The sequence below is a fragment of the Cyrtonyx montezumae genome, unplaced genomic scaffold (assembly GCF_038088225.1).
Source record: "Cyrtonyx montezumae isolate F1298 unplaced genomic scaffold, pur_monq_1.0 scaffold_3, whole genome shotgun sequence".
Taxonomy (NCBI): Eukaryota; Metazoa; Chordata; class Aves; order Galliformes; family Odontophoridae; genus Cyrtonyx; species Cyrtonyx montezumae.
In genome coordinates, this window is record NW_027072034.1 from 52,318,181 (window position 1) to 52,324,180 (window position 6,000).

Consider the following 6,000-nt stretch of genomic DNA (forward strand, 5'->3'; position numbering starts at 1 on the left):
GAGAACTAGACAAATTAGGGGGCTGAGCAATCATCAACTGCATGAAGATTAACAAGCAAGTGACAGATTCTGTACTTGGGAAAGGACATCCCTGGCTATACATACAGAATGGGGGATGAGATGCTAGAGAGCAGACCTGCTGGAAAGGGATTCAGGGGTCTTGGTCAACAACAAGTTGAACATAAGTCAACAGAATGCCCAGGCAGCCAAGAAGGCAAACCATATCCTGGGCTGCATCAAGCATGGCATTGCCAGCCAGTCATGGGAGATGATTATCCTGTTCCACACTGCACTAGTGTGGCTTCACCTTGAGTACTGTGTTCAATTTTAGGCACAACAGTACAAAAAGGACATAGAACTACTCTATGAAGAGTGGCTGAGGTCCTTTGGTTTGTTCAGCGCAGAAGGGCAGTGATGTGCTGGCAACAGCTGCCCAGAGAAGCTGTCGTGCCCCATCCCTGGAGGCACTCAGGGTCAGGTTGGATGGGGCCCTGGGCAACCTGAGCTGGTGGAGGACAGCCCTGCCCACAGCACTGGTTGGGGCTGGGCGGGCTTTGACGTTCTTTCCAACTCGAACCATTCTGTGATCTTTGTTGCACACATTGCAGTGTTTTCAAAGTGATAAAAATTATATCATTTTTTAAAAGAATTAAAGCTGTGAAAAAGACCTGCTCCTCAGTGCTTCCACATGGCCTTACTCTGCATACTGCAGAAATTTCAAAGCCCCATTCTAATAGGTTAGGCAATACACGAGTGCTAAATTGGTTTCTTATCTCCCTCCTCAGATGCCAGCTATGTGAGCTCTCCAGAGGCTTGAGGATGCCCACAAGGGTAAATGAATCATTTAGTTCATCTGGATGAATCCGGATACATTTTTGCCTGGTTTCTTTCAAATTTTGGGATGTTTTGTCAGACTTGCAGCTAGCTGATAAACGTGAGACACTTGAACCATTAAAGTGATGGTCATAAAGCCTAAGAACTATTTCATATTGCTGTAGGGAGGAGAGCTGGGATGAATGCATTCCATTGTGCTCTTCCATTGCGGTTTTACCCTTCGGACTCTTCCCTCATCAACTGCACAGAATGGCTATCCCTTCTGTTTCCTAATAGCCAAAAGGACAGACTAAACCATCTTCTAAACCCATTCCGAGAGACCAGAGCTGCCACTCGAGCTGCTCACTCCACGCAACGAAAACACCGCTGAACGCGAGATGGTCACGGGAAAGGAGCACCTCTCCCAAACCCTGCGGGAAGCGCGGGGCCGCTCTCTACGAGCTCGGGGGCAGCGGGGCTGCCGCTCTTCCAGCCGCCGAGAGGCGCTGCGGGGCGGCCGGGGCTGTGCCGGCAGCAGCTGGGGAGGTGCGGGCGGAGCTCGGCGCGCAGCTGCTGGGAGAGCCCAGGAGGGGAGGGAGCGAAGCGGGCGGGCCGCCGCAGGGCTGCACCTGCCAGAACCTGGCTGTGCCCTGCGTGTGTACGTGCCCCGGGGACTGCATCCCGCCGAGGCTGGAGTAGTACTTTGCTTCCCCGCCCCGTAGAGCTGCGGAGTTGACATCAGCAGTCTTTTCGCCGTCTCGGCTGCAGCGGGGATGCTGATAAATACACTCACTTCTCTCCTACTGAGGTTCGTGGTGAGTCCTTCTCTCTTTATCGGCAGCCTTTTAGAAATGATTGCTCTTGTTCTTTTTATTTTGCTTTCCTCGCTCGAGTAGAGAATGAGGAAACCTGCGGCAGGAGTCCCGGCAGAGAGCCGTGCCGTGTCGGGTTGGGCTGCGCTGCTCCGGCTGCGGGCGCCTTTCCTTGCCCGGGAGCCCTTCCTTGCCCGGGAGCCAGGGCTGCGCTCGCCCCGCTCCCTTGCACCGACAGCACCGAGCGCTGCTGCCGTCGGGAACCTGACCGGAGCTATTTTTTCTCTCTCTTTTAACCAACGTTACTATGAAAACTGAAGGTAGTAGACTTCTCTTGACTGCGATGCTGCAGGCAGCTCTCGTTGGGCAGAGGGGACGGTAAGAAGGGGGTAGTTAATCGTCCTCTCTGTGGGTGAGTGGTTCTGGGGAGCTCAGGTGGAGGGCAGCTCCCCTTCGTGTGCTACCCAAAGTTTTCTTCTAGCTTTTCGCTTTGCCTGGTGGTGCTGAGAGGGATGGATTAGCAATGGGGCTCAGAGGTCTTTTCCAGCCTAAACGATCCTATGGAAAGCAGCCTATTTAATATTAACTGAAATGAACTATCATTCATGAACAGTGATTTGGATTACTTGGTAATTGAGCTCCTCTACCCAATTGCATATTTCAACATACTGAGTTCAGTGGGCATGGTGCTGATGGGCTGACAGCTAGACTAGATGATCTTAGTGGTCTTTCCAACCTTAATGATTCAGTGATTCTATAAGTATAAGTCATACCACAAGGAACAACGAGTTAGAAGATTCTGTTCCTCAGAGCTGTGATTCTGGGAAGGCTTTGGGAGCTTGGTGGACAGTCAGCCAGGGGCAAGCCTCTCCTGAATGTGAGATGACAGAAGAGCAGGGGGTATGAGAATTACCTGTGAGGTCCATAGGTGTTACTGCTTAACTGTAGGTGCTTCAGGTAAGAGGCTTGTGTGCAAGAAGCAGCCCACTCCAGTATAAGAAACATCTAAAAAGCCCTTGCTTTACAGCCTCTCAGAGCATGTGGCCTTGAGTGTATCAAAGAGGATGAAGGAAATGCTTGGGTCATTGTTTAGAAATGTAAAGGTGAGGAGTAATGGGCTTTTAAGTTAGGCTAGGAAAAGCTTTTCAACATGCAGGGTTGGAAACTTCAAGTTTGACATATTGAGACTAAAAGGGAGAGAAGTTTTTTTTTCAAATAGCAACATTCATTAGGCCACATTTTTTTTTCCCCATCATTTAAAAACTTAACTTTTTAGAAAAGCATCAGTACTTTAAATGATTTTTTTTTTTTTTGCATTATGTAGTATGGGGCAATCTTATGGGCTATGCACAGGTGGGGAGACTGGGACAGGTGATCACAATGAACCCTTATTCATCAGGCGTGTTGTCAGAAAAGCTGTGCTGACTCAAAGCACACTCTCCATATTCTCTTTCCCTTTGCTCCCCCAACTTTCTTTGCATAAAAGAACTCAAATAACACTAATGGTTAGCTTAGTTATTGGCTCTATGCTTTTCTGTGCATTTCTGAACCAAATTATCCCCTAAATGCAACTAGTTCCAGGGGTCAGCATCTAAGTGATTCTAGTGGATTTCTGCAGAGCAGGAGTTGCAATGACAGCTTCTCAGAAATCTGAGTAAGTTTAGAGGAATATGTTCTGTAAGAGTTTGGAGGTATGGTTATGTTTTCCAGGCTATATCAGTGTGCTGAAACACTTTCTTGAGTTCAACATGTTGATATTTCTGAGCTGCCTTCAGAACTACCACTACTGTGAAGAGATACTTATCAGTGTGTTCTGACTTCTACTCCTTATGGTAGTTGAAATCTTCAGTTCTTTCTGAATGGAGGAATCATAATTCAATTGAAATTCAATGTGAAAATCCCTTTTTGTGTTGATGCTATATTTCTACAGTGGAAAGATAGTAGGTATGAAGGATCTTATGAAACCTTTCATAGAGTTAATTTGCTATCATGTACTTATTTGAGTGTCTACAAAACATGTTGTTGTTATATGCAGAGTGCTATCTGCTTCAAACCTCCTTATCAAAAGAAATGTGCATTTCAAATATGATGATTAGCTTATTAATAAGACATCTGGCTTTTTAGTGTGGGGAGAAAGGGAAACTGCTAATTGAGTGAAGGCTGAAATCAGCTGTGATGTAGGATTATACACACTGTTTTTTCAGTTCTTTATTGCTACTTCCTTGTCTGCACTTACTCTGCCTTCTTATCAAACTTTCTTGATAGTGGGGATTAACATCCCTATGTGTTGTCCCAGAGCTTGCAAACACAAGTAACATAAAGAAGCAGAATAAATAAGAATGGCTGAAGTGTAAACCTTAAAGAATGGTGTGGCTCTGAGTTCAAGGCAGGTAGTAAAAGGTGTATTCATGGTGGCTGGTACACACATATTTTTCTTTGGATCTTTAGAGCATTTTTTTTTTCCATCTATTTATGCAGAAGAACCACAGACACACCTACAATGTATGCCAATGAACATGTACTTGTACATAAAATGTATACCAATGCAGTCTGTTCAGAGCAGCCTTTGGACTCTGCAGTAGGAAAAAGCTGTTTGAGCTTGTATTTTAGGTTGTCCTGGATGTGACCAAGAGGCTCAGTGTTCTGAGTGGGGTTGTTGTGTTTTTCTTTTTCTCCCCATGGACTGAGGGATAGCTTCAGAGCAGAACCAATTATGCAGGAACTGGATTTGCTTGCTGAATCAGCCTGCACCAGAGTTTCTTCATAGTTCATTTACTTTAATCAGCACCTTTTTATTTTCACTATAACTCTTCCCTGGGAAGGCTTTTTGTATCATTTAGAAATGTAAACAGATCTCAGAGATGAAAGAAGATTCCACTGTCATGTTTACTGTGTTCCACAGAAGTGTGTTAACAGGGATCTCCTTCAGTAAGCATTTTTTTTCCTTTATTGAGAAACTCTCTGACTCTTCACTTAAATGCATGTCTGAAATATTTAAATTTTCAGGGGCATCTCTTGTTCTATTTTCAGTTGCTCTAAGTCTCAATTCCAGATAAATTTGTTACAACGCTCTTTTTGTTTGTTTGCTTTTGTAAGAAATTACTCTTCAGTGCATCTTTTTATTGCAAGAAAGACTGTGTTTTTTGGAGTGACAGCATTACACGTTGGCTTAAATTGTGAAGTGAATAGAGCTCAACTTGTAGAGTCTCTTCACTGGGACTCATGCCCTTCATCTGTACAGCCCCACAAACAGTAGAAGCAGCAATGCATCAGCAGGGGAGAGGAAAGCATTCTGAAGTATGAATATCTTTTTTTTTTTTTTTATATACAAAGAGGAGATAGAAATCATATGGGAATTGTATGTAGGTTGCTCCAAAAGTAATGCCTTCTTTTTATTTCCATGGAAACCTCAACAGCTACAAAGAGTATAGTAATACTATTTGATAGTGAGTATTTTCAACTACAAAACTCTGTTTTTCAACATAACAGGAAGATTCAGCCTTTACTGCCATACCACCAACATCCAGATCCGATGATGTGGCCTACTGTAATAAAACAAGAGACATTACTTTTGGGTCAGCCTTGATGCATAGCACCAATGCACTGACAGGACTTGAACAGCAGATTGGAGCTTGAGGGAATCATTTCTTTGGTCAGCATGTTGCTCAACTTCTAGGAGGTTATCTGAATACCATGGAAGTAAATGTCCATGACCATGGAAACATTGTTTCCAAGGATTCTGTTATTTCACAGAATCACAGAGTTGTAGGGGTTGGAATGGGCCTCTAGAGATCATCTAGTCCAACCCCCCTGCCAAAACAGGCTCCCTAGGCATTTGACTGACTTCTGGGAGACAGCACTGTTTTAAAGGAAGCCATTCATTAGTGATCTTTTTCATTTGCAGTTGCAATATGGCAGAGTCAATAGCTTTTTGAACAGTTGTATACAAGTTTAATCTGAACTTGCTTCCTCATTTCAAGGGTGTATGGGAACTGTTGAATCCTGGCCTGAAGCACTGCTGGATCAGCTGAGGTGAGCACTGAGTCAGCCGCAGGAGCACAGGTGAAGGCAATGCACTGTGTGACCGGAAGGGGTGCAGTCTGGCTCCACCTCTCCCAGACCCCATTTCAGGGCTGACCACCACTGGGGAAGGATCTCTTGTTGGAGATCCCTCCCCTTGTGGAGTTCTGGGTGAGCCTTGACTGTCAGTGACAGGTGAGCCTTTCCTAATTTACTGGTTGTCTTTATACCATCTGTATAAGCCATATAAAATATACCATCCACCTCCGTTATTTTGTGTGGGTACTATTCTTCTGGGGAATTCACCCTACAAAGGGGCACGTCAGAACTGGAGAAGTAAATCAGATTTAAGAAG